At 39.7% G+C, this 11400-nt stretch overlaps 1 pseudogene; it reads right to left on the reverse strand.

The window, feature by feature from the left end:
- Positions 1 to 1298: 1298 nt before the first annotated feature.
- Positions 1299 to 7120, reverse strand: LOC146304468 (uncharacterized; annotated as a pseudogene).
- Between the last annotated feature and the right edge of the window lie 4280 nt (positions 7121 to 11400).

The following is an 11400-nucleotide window of genomic DNA, read 5'->3' on the forward strand; positions in this document are numbered from 1 at the left end:
ATTTCTCCAAAACTAAACGTCAGATGCTTCCAGTGCACTTCAGATTTCCCAGTATGGATGAGTGAGAATTATGCCACATGCCTCTTGGTGTCCAGTTCACATGTGCAGGTTGCCAACTAAGCATAATGTGTGGAGGTCTGCTGGGGCCTTATTTACTCTAAGTTTGACAATGCAGGTATGGAGACTTAATGTTCACCAGTGAGAAATGATTAATTGCATTCTATACCTCTTTTGTATTACACTAAAATTAATACTTGTGTTGAAGAATATGTACCATTCAAAGAGAGGCAGCGATCACGGCATTGAGGCACTCATTGATGGGTTGCTAATTTTGAAGGGATTGCCAGAATCATTCAAACTGTTCACCATTCATGTCACGTTGAGTGAGGTGACAGTGACTTTTGCTGATTGTAAACACAACTACGGAGCTATGAGGACAACGAGAAGATGCATGTGTGACAGGGTTGGTGTTGATGGAGATTTTTATGCATGTTTTAATATATTTTGCTGCATGTTTTAGAGCATTTATTTATTGTGTTTTTATAAGTTGCCATGCTGACAGTTTTAATCAGAAATTTTATCAGATTGTGTTTTTATTGTTATAGTGTGATTATTTTTGCATGCAGTTTTGTTTTCCCTATTGTCCCTGAAAGCAACAGACACTGACAAAACCCCTGGCAGCAATCAGAAGATGAGCAACAGGTGCAGTGTGCAGGAAAAGAAGACAAGAAATGTAGAAGCACACCGTGAGCAAGCAGACAGAGTGACCACGCAGAACCAGCAGAGATGGCAGTGACCCAACGGAAGACACATTCTAGATGACAAAGATGCTGGAGCCTGAAGCGCAGTGGCCTGTACCCATTTGGAGAATAGTCAAACCTGGGTTGGTAGTTTAGCCAGGAAAACAGTGAGTTTTTGTTTTTTTTTTTTAACCTTGTTTGCAGTGGGTACTGGAGGGACGGTTGCAGGGCCAGGCAAGGGGAGTGAACACACTGACACAGAGAATTTTCACTTGAATACACACCTGTCCTTTTGCTAGCACACAGCCTGACCATGACCACAGTATGTTCCATAATGTGAACATTGACAATTACTGGCTTGTTTCCAATTACTAGTGTTCACAGTAAACAAAAATCACCCCAAACTCTAAAAATGGGGGGAAAAGTCTTTCATAGTTCCATTCAAAAATAACAAACAAAAAACCTCCCACCCACCCAAAAGAAAAGTCCAACAACTGGAAGAGGTAGGTGACATAATACATGTCTTAACATGAAATCAAGCTCGAGAGCCTGGATAACCAGTTCACTGATAAAATCTGTTCTTCAGGACTTGGACTTTTTTGGACAGTGCATTACCTTCAACTTCCATGACCACCTTCTGCAGCACTTCAAAGGTATACTTGAGTTCAGCAGGGTAGTTTAAGTTCAAACAATATATTAAGCCAAACAAAATGGCAGCAGCTAGGGGAACAGTGTCCAAATCCTGCATCACAATCTGGGACTCGAGGACGATGCCAATGTCATTTGGTTTTTCACCTGCATCTCTGTGTTTCAAGACGTATATACCCACAGTGGTTTCCTCAATGGATTCCCGGAGAAGGGAATCATCTGCTGCCTGTACAATGCACAAAAAGAATAGAAGAAGTGATTACACTACATGCCTACATACTGCATATATGTATTGAGGAATTTATTAAGATAATCAAATCAAACTTTATTTATAGGGCACTTTTCATACAGAAAAGTAACACAAAGTGCCTCACAGAGGCTCAAAGTCACACACTTTGTTATTAAGATCACTACCATTTTATCTTACAACTTACTAATTACAATGGGTAGATGCTTTAAAACTTATACAAAATATGAAAGATAACATCTCAACATACTAAGTAATGCTTACCACATACTCTCTCAATAGATTCTCCGGGTCCTCGTTCAGGTAAACAGGCTGTGTTCGAAACCGCATACTTACCTACTACTCATACTAACTCTTTGAGTATGCAGTGTGTCTACACTGGCAGTATGCAATTTTTGAGTATGCGATTTCTCATTGGATTTACATTTATTAAGAAAGTTTAAAAAATAAATACAGTTTACATCTTACAACAAGCCCAAGTTGATAGCGACCATGATATACCGAAGACGGCGGGCTGATCTTCGTCTCATAGCCGACAAGACTCTCCACCGGTAAGGCATCATGACTGGTCAAATTCCATTAACGGGACGAGATCAGTCCAAACGGCGGTGTCAAGCAGGATATATTGCTTGGTTGGTTCGCTTCTTGTTTTCAAAGTAAAAGCACTATTTATCACCATGGTCTTTTGGTATGAGAAAGGGAAAGGGGTGTTTTATTTTGTGAATATAACCGGAAGTGCGTTGGTCACTGCGGCTAGTTTAAATTTCGCCGAATTCGTCTGAACAAAATTGTAAACGGTTGGTATTTGGACAAATAAACGGCACACTCGGGATCTAAACAGCCACTTTCTCGCCTGATTTTTAAAAAAATCTCGATAAAGTGATATATTTAAAGAGTTTAGAGCTAAAGTGAAATCAGCTTCAGCCTGTCGATTTTGGCTCGAGTAGGAGCGCAATGCATTGTGGGTTATCATGCAGTACGCTGTAGTGTAAACGCTTTGCATACTGTCTGATGGATTGGGTATGCAGTATGGAGTATGGATAGTATGGGTATGGAAGTATGTAGTAGTGAGTATGCGGTTTCGAACACAGCCACAGAGTGCCTTTATGACACATTCTCTTCCCAGATCCACGTCATTATCCTGAGGCAGAAAAGAAGAAGCAAAAGTTGTTTTGTTTGAGTTCATGTCTGTGTAAATTCTCATTTGTCCAAATAAAAGGCATCTCTACGCTACTGAATCAAGTTAACTGGACAGTTTTTTTTTTCTTGAAGACATTCAATCAAGTGTTATACCCACCCACCCCGAGAGAGTATACTTACTTCATCCACTGGTGCAATAATGCCCATTAGGCATCTGCCAATCTGCCCTTCTCTGTTTTTAAAAAGTTTGAGCAGTTTCTCAGAGTGAACATCAAATTGTGATAGAAATCTGGACTGCAGGAGCATTGTCGTGATCCGTTTGAATTCAGCATTTATCTGAAAATGAGAATGATTTAAGACATCAACACACGATATGGCAGCAATTCTTTAAAAAAACAAAAAAAGAACAATCAAGTTATCATGACCAACAGTAAGTTAAAAGTAAATTAGAACATGTGTACAGGAGCAGAATAATTCAAAAAAGTTCCTTTTCCTTTTATTGCTTTATTTTCTAGTTATCTTATGTCATGGTCATACTCATTTATACCCTCCAAATATTTTTCAGCTTAAACTTGGTGCTTAACAATTGATTTAGCTTGGGAGAGGGTCTACCAGCAGTTAAGTGTACACAACTTTGTCAAATGAAGGTAAATCAACATAGGAACCATACAGATTTAATATTAGTTTGTTTGTAGTGTGAGCGAGAGAGAGAGAGTGAGTGAGTGACTGTAAGAGAGAGAGAGAATAAATCACATACCTCGCCTACTTCAAAAAGTGCTGGCCATCTTGCCTGGAAGTCACTTATCATTGGTGTGTCACGAACCACTTCCTGTCTCCTGTATGCAAACGTCTTCTCCATTTTCATCCTTACTGCTTCCCTGTTGTTCTTCTTCTTAACATCTGAAAGAAGCTCCATTCTCACACTCTCAAGACTCTTCTCAGATTCTCCAGTAGGATAGGGGGGACAGTAGTTCACTTCAGACGTTCTTGGTTTTTTAATGCCAAAAGCAGGGCTTGATTTGCCCTCTGGTTTGTGCTAGAGAGAGTTTATTGTCACCTCAGGACAGCCAAGCTTTCTCAGGTGAGTGCGGTAGATTGCCAATTTGTTCTTCAAGCTGCATTTCCACCCAGCATATCCAGAGAGGAAGCCTTTCTCAGTCAGGCAAGGATGCTTTGAGATTAGAGCCTCTCCAACTGTGTTAAAGTCTTTGTCAGAAACATAAAGTTTGTACCGAACAATTTCTTGCACTAGGCCCTCAAGAATGTTCGACTTCAGTTTCGGGTCCAGAATAAACACTGTACCCTTTTCCCTGTAAGCTGCATTGCCCTGCTCAAGTTTCAACTCGGCATCATAACTAAACTGAGGAACACAAAAGATGCTCGGCCAAGATGACCGAGAACTGGATGACTCTGACTCCGGTGAAGAGAGTATGTCAGTGTCAACACATCCTCTCGACAGGGATGAGGAATCATTAAGGGAGTGATGGGCAGCTGAGGTGGGATGGATATTAGGACACTGAGGAGTTGAGGAATCTGTCAAGGCAATCACTCTAATTGTTCCTCTATCCTGTACTTCATCCATAGAAGTGAGGTTCATGAAGTCATTTCCAAATAGTGCATCCATAAACTGAAGTCTGAAGTCAAGTCTAATGTCTCTGAAGTCACCAAATGTATGTGTGTAAAAAAAGAAAAGAAATTTCTTTAGACTGAATATGTATCTTATCGTAATTTATTGTTCAGTCCTACTATTAATCAACATTTTGGTGGTTAACCAACCTTTTATGATGATCTGCCTTTTTAAGGTCACCATATGACTTGATCCAACTGTGTAAGAGGCCAGTGGATAGGGGTCAGTGAGTTCACTGAGCGCCACAAGTTTAACTTCTCTGGATGGTGACAGGCTTAGCTCAAAGGCTCTGTAGTGTTCAGTGTACCACCCACACAGCACTTTCACAGAGGAACAACATCTCATTTATTACACATATCTGAATAATTTCAGCGAACTCTGGTAATCCACCTACTGATCCGTGGGCAACTATCATGCCATTGCTGTAGGCTATGCCATTGCTTGATGCATTCTTAGCAAGATGCACTTCAGATGTGCTAGGGCATTTTAGCTTTATAGCCTCAGCTACTTCCTCCTTCAGGACATCAACTGGAACTGTGGAGACAGTATATACATCTAGGCATGATTTACCATAAGATGGTGAGTTTATGTGAAATGCAATCATCATTTGATGTTTTGAAGCCAAAGTCAGTGGTACATTCTTAAAGCAACTTGTGTGTTTCACAATGTTCTTAAAGAAACTATGTTTGGCTTCAAATCGCATTGTCCAAACTGTGACTAGAGGGCCAAAACACTTTATCATCTGTGGGTAGTGTTCTAGATAGTGGTGTTTGGGTAGAAGTTTGACACCAGGGAACAGGTCTTGGTACCTCTGTCTGTGCTCAACAATTTTGCTTTCAAGGTATGAGATGGATTCATCTGTATGCACAGGAGCAACAACTAACTGCACAATATCTTTTAAATCCATCAACACAAGCCATGCTGGCTAATTTTCTGGGTTAAGGGGACCTATCACAAATGGGAGCAGCCTCAGCAGGCCCCAGTTTTCATGAGCGTTGCCACCGATAGTTTTCCGACCCAAGAAACTCTGTGGTACAATGTGTGGCTTGTTTGTTTTGTCAGACCATTTATAGCGGAAAGTCAGTATAGCTTTATTTAGTTCATCTAATGTAAATAACTTCTTTGATATCATTAATGCCAAGCAGTGGGCCAGCTCAACAGGCACAATGCCCTCAAATATATCGTGAGCAACATCAGGCGGAAAACCGGAGACAACATGAAAATGAGAAAGCGTTTTGGTAAAAATGCACAGGTTGTCAGCCACAATACTCAGTACTGTACCTTTAAGAGATTTACCTAATAAAGGAACATACACGCCATGGTCCTCAAGAATTACCAGATGCTTTTATATCACCACTTTTGCAAAGCACTGCAAGATAAATAGACGATAAAGATGAGTGGGAGCCTGGTGGCAGGTTACCGAGTATCCAGTAAACACCACAAAGTTTGTGTTTTTTCCGAGAGGTGCCGAGGGGATTGCAGGTCTCAAAATCATCCACATAGAGACGCAGTGATATCCGTAACTCCTCTGCATTTAGGAAGCTGTTTTCCTTAAAATGCAAACCATCTTCAGGGGACCTGAATTCAAGAGATGGGTCAAGTTCAATGTCCTGCTGCCCTCTATGATTTTCAATTACCTGATCAAGAATGGCCTTATTATTTAAAATTTGCTGCAAAGATTTCAACAGTGGGACATACTGAAAGGTGTGTTTCTTTTTATGATCAAGTTTGTAACTAACTGGTTCCACAACACAGAATTTTTCCTAGGTTAGATGAGCACAGTGCTGTGGTGATTTCTGTAACTACAGAGTCATCAACTTGTAGGTTGTGATGCTTGAGGATATCTGTCACAACACCTCTAGATAGTGTGACTGACGCTGTGTTTATCAAGTAGTAAAGTTCTTGCAAAAAATCATCAATTGCTGTGCCTGGCACATGAACTAAATATTCCAACTTTAGTAAGGCTGCTGCAAGCTGCTGTTCAATTCAACTCTACTTTAATGGATGATTAAAGCATTCCATGTCTTAAATGTACAGGGACATTTAGAATACGTACATGGATAATTTATGGTGCGTCCAAAATGTGGGTGTTTGAGTTTATAATGCTGAAGTAAGTCAGACCTACTTTGCACTGCGGCTGAACACCCTTTATACTGCCACATTCACTAGAGAAAGAGAGAGAAACAAATCAACTCACCCACACACATCCAACAGAAATAGAGCAAATTTTTATCATAATTTATGAATTTATGCATGATCTTTCCAGTTTATTAGGGCCCCACTCTAATCCTAAACCAATGTAGTCTAATCCAGAAATCAATAAATCTTACCATCATAAAAGTTATAGTTATATAGTTTAGTAATTGTTGGAAAACTTACAAAAAATTACAATCACAGCCTTTTTAAGAAGGTGTAGTTTGTGGTGCCGTTAAACTGTTTTGTGTAATCCTGAGAGACTAATTATTAGAAACACATCTCCAAAATCAACAAAAGCAATTGAATAGTAATACTCACCACCACTACAGAGCCTTTGACACAGTACCCAGAGACATACCTTACATCAAATATTGGCCTTAGCTGGAGGATATCTACAGAAAGAAAAAATGTCAAACTCATCTGAAGGCAGGACATATCAATTAGAAAAGAGCTAGGTTGATAATGAATTAAAGGCAGTGTTTCCCACAGGTTGTCTCGGACCGTCAGGCGCGACCTGTCCATGCGCCAGTGTTTGTGTGTGTGCGACAGAAAGAGACTGTGGCGGAGTTAGTTAACGGGAAAACACTGAAAGCCACTGTTGTACCGAAAAGACGTCCATAGTCAATTATTAGTCTCCCTTTCTGCCTTACCTATGGCGTTACTGCAGCCATGTTTCACCAAGGCCAATGTCAGAGTTACGTTACCCATCCCCCACACTCGTTTAATATCTCCGGCGGGTGTCGATTTGAAAAGTGAAAAGACGGCGCATGTTCGATGAATTTTCCCATACAGAGTAGTTGCCGTGCCCACATTAACCTTACCAGACATAAAAAATAAATGTAAAGATATTCAAGGATGGCAGGCATGACCGCCACCATTAGCAACCAGTTGAATGGCCGAACGTTAGCATGAAGACTGACTTGGATTTACTCGACATTACCGGCAAGTAGAGAGCTAAACCTTTTAAAATCTTGATTATAAACACTCTGCCTCTAACACTGGTTCATATTTGACATGTTTTTATTACCTTTATTGTGTCCCAAGCAGCCCAAATCCACCGAAAATATCAAGGCGAGGGAGAAAATGGCGGCGCTTGCAGGTCTTCAGCAACCGTTTTCTGTCCAGGAGTCCGCCCCTAGGAGGCGGGGTTTTCAACTTCCGGCTGATAAAACATAACTTCTTCCTTTCTTCTTCAAATGATGGAGACATGTAGGTTTTAAATTCCCCAATATTGAAATGCTTTTAAAAGATTTAATCATGTTTTGGAGAGAAATATAAATCAATTATGTAGCATATACAAAATGCATACTTGTAAATTGAACATCCCTCCTTCTTCCATTTTTTCAGTGTTGTATCAGCGTCTACATCAGGGGTGTCAAACTCATTTTGGTTCAGGGGCCACATACAGCCCAATTTGATCTCAAGTGGGTCGAACCAGTAAAATTAAAGCATAATCTATTGATTATTCCGGCGATTAATCGAGTAATCAGATAAGAAATATTGTGTGTTCTGCATTTTTTTCTATTACATTACATTTGCTTGATTTAAGAACAATGGTAATATACAAAAGAGAAGACAGGTCTATTAAATGAACAACTATAAATTGCTAAAGTAAAAATACTCAGTAAGGTAACTTTACTTTTACTGTAGATTTACTTTTATTGTTTTTACTTTACTTTTTACTTTTTTTCCAAGTACAAAGGTAAAAGTAAAGGCAGTAATGTCTGCAGAAACCACAAACAGAAGAGTGAACTAACTCTTTTAACTGAAACAGTCACCAGAATGTTTTGTTCACATGTTAAAATCATTGCCAGTCATTTTTCTTCTGGAGCAGGACAGACGCTCCCAGACCCCCAGAGGACAGAGGACTGGTTTACCAACATGACACCTTTTTCTCCTCTTATGAGTTTGCAGGTTTGTATTTAGTCATCAAAAAATACCAATAAGAATACCATTAAAGTACAACAACAGCAATAAAAATGTTGATTTTTCAAAAAAGGAAACAATAACATGCAAAATATTTCTATTGTAATTAAGTAAAAACACTAATACCACAATGTAAAAATACCTAAATAAAGAATGTGAGTATTTTTTCCATCACAGCAGGTCAGTGATCAGTGTTTCAGTGAATAGTGTTTTATTTATGGCGGCCCGCCACATTAAAAACATCAACACCACGACATGATTTTCTATTTTTGGAGCTGCGCCTCTTTTTCGGTCGTGTCTAGAAGGTAACTCTTTGTTTGCACAACTCTCGCGAGATTTGTTTCCGTTATTTCTACTAAAATATCAAACTCACGCGATCTTTCGCGGGTCTAGGGTTCCCTTCTAGACACGACCCTCTCTGTCTCTCTGTCAAACTACAGACAGCAAACTGTCAGTAAACAGCACGACGTTAAACTCTGCAGTGTTTCACACAAAGACTTTATTTGTGTGGACACCCAGGTGTGGTTTGTCACCAACTTTGTCATTTTTATTTTTTAATCAGTCCGAGAGGACGACGGTATCAGTGATTGATTAGTGATCAGTCTACCCTCTTCTCCTCCCTCACCTGTTCACTCTGCTGTGAGAAGGTCTGAAAGTTTCTCACAGACAAACACAGACTCTCCTGTTTTACGTTTAGGCCTCCTTATACAGTTGTTTAATTTTATAAGTGCATCTGGTTGGTGATGATGTCATTAACCATCACGTTAGTTTCTGTTGTAATAAACTCCGTCATTAACAACAGTCTCCTCCACACGCAGATTCTCTGCAGTTGGTCTGCATTTCCTGTTCAGCTAAACCAGGGGCGGAAAGACTAGAAAAGTTGCGCCAGTTAAAATAGAAACATTTAAAATCTCTTAATAATTTATTGGTTATAGGTCTGGATCCATATAGGACCTCATGTGGGTCTGGACTCGGACCGCGGTCCGCCAGTTAGGGACCCCTGAAGGCCAATTGCACTTACAGCAGTCACATAAGATAATGGAAAGAATGGTCACTGACAGGCTTGTACATAGATTAGACGCTATATTTCACCATTTCAAAGTCAGTTTAGACTTGGTTGCGCAACAATGAATTCTGGTCTTAGATAGAGACGTTAAGAGAGCTTTAGTTAACAAGGAAGTGGTTGTTAGTGGTTGTCAGATAAACCAGCAGGGCCTTGCAGGGAGTAGATGGAGAGGTGAGTGGTAACATGGTGAATACTAGCTCTCAGTCTCTGTACTAACTTCAGCCTGCTAGCTGCCAGGCTAAAAACAAACACAGGTATGTTAGCAGCAGTGTTAGCTTCAGTTGGCCCCTTAAAGGCTGGTTAAAATCATCTTCAGCAGATGTGAGGGCTGCATCCATGTGATGTGGCAACAGAAAGTCACTGGTGAAAAGTAAAACAGTATCAGCAAATCAGGATGAGAAGACATTAAAAACACTTTTAAACCATCCCAGTTTGATTGTAGACAGGGGTCCCTGTCACTTGTTCCCATCTTCTCTATATCCAAAGAGGCAGATAAAAATACTGGGTACATGTGGATTTGAAAAGACTATATTCATTTCTATGAAAGGCGCAAAAACTATCTTTGGTAGGAAGTAGAAATGAAATGCCATGATGTAGACAAAAAAACTATCAGAGTTACTAGTACTCAATGTACAAATGTTTACTCTCAAAAGTTGGTGTTCTGTTTTTTTGTCATTGCTTTGCTTGTGTGTTGTTCATGTTCTTGTAAAATTAGATTAGTTGATGTTTCATTTGTGGTCTTGCAGTGATGCTGTATATCCAACAGAGGGAGTGTTCTTATCTTAAATGGGCCGACCTTGCACCAGAAACAAAATATAGAGTGCTGTTACTTGATGGACTCGTTCTAAGTTTTATTGTGTTCGTAAAATTGATTGTCTGACAATCCTTTTGATAAATCAAAGTGGATTAAAAATCAGGCAATTACACCTGAAATTGATCCCCACCTAAGCCAGGACTTGCAGGTCTTTTCATTGTGGAACAGTCTAGTTCCCAACATAATCTAACACTGGCTGATTCAATGGATTACCATGCATTAAGGTACACTAGAGACTGAATCCTATGACTTTGGTCATCTTCTGACACTTCCACCATGGGGTTGATATTCATGGTTTTGAATGAAATGTCTCAACAACTGTGGGATGGGCTGCCATGACATTTGCAACACACACTGTAGGCCCCTCAAGAGAAGGTACAGTCACCTTGGTGATCCTCTGAAGATTTGAATCTGTCCAATATTTTGGTTTATGACCGAACAAATTCAAAACTAATGACATTCCCTTCGCCTCAGTCACTGCTGACAGATTTCTTTTGCTGGTGCCTATTTTTCTTTGTTCTTCACCAAGTTTTGCGAAATGACAGCTATTAACATGGGCAATTAAATTTGTAATGATGACATGACTAACTGAGTGATCATTGCAAACTGGAACTCTTCTATCCATTTCAGACAATTCAAAATCATCTTATCAGTCTTTTATACCAGCAGGAATGTTCATTCCTGATACTGACGATGTGCTGATGTTATCGTGCATCCTTATATTATCACAGCTTTAGGTTAAGAGTAAGTAATAAAGTAAGTTATATAGTGCCAGTATCCCACCAGTATTCCCGCCCAGTCTAAGCAGCTAGATCTCTACACAGCCAACTTCAAATGAGTTGTAAGTAATTTGTAGTAGTAAGTTGGAATCTGACCATACATGTATTGGATGCATCACTTGAATTAATTACAAAGAAAGAGGGCAAGACTATCCAGTAAAACAACAGTGTAAAGTAAGTAAGTATGCAAAGTACGTGCTTTAAGAGAAATGCTGCA

This window comes from Lutjanus erythropterus, chromosome 24, assembly GCF_056507025.1.
Source record: "Lutjanus erythropterus isolate fLutEry1 chromosome 24, fLutEry1.hap2, whole genome shotgun sequence".
In the NCBI taxonomy this organism is placed as follows: Eukaryota; Metazoa; Chordata; class Actinopteri; order Lutjaniformes; family Lutjanidae; genus Lutjanus; species Lutjanus erythropterus.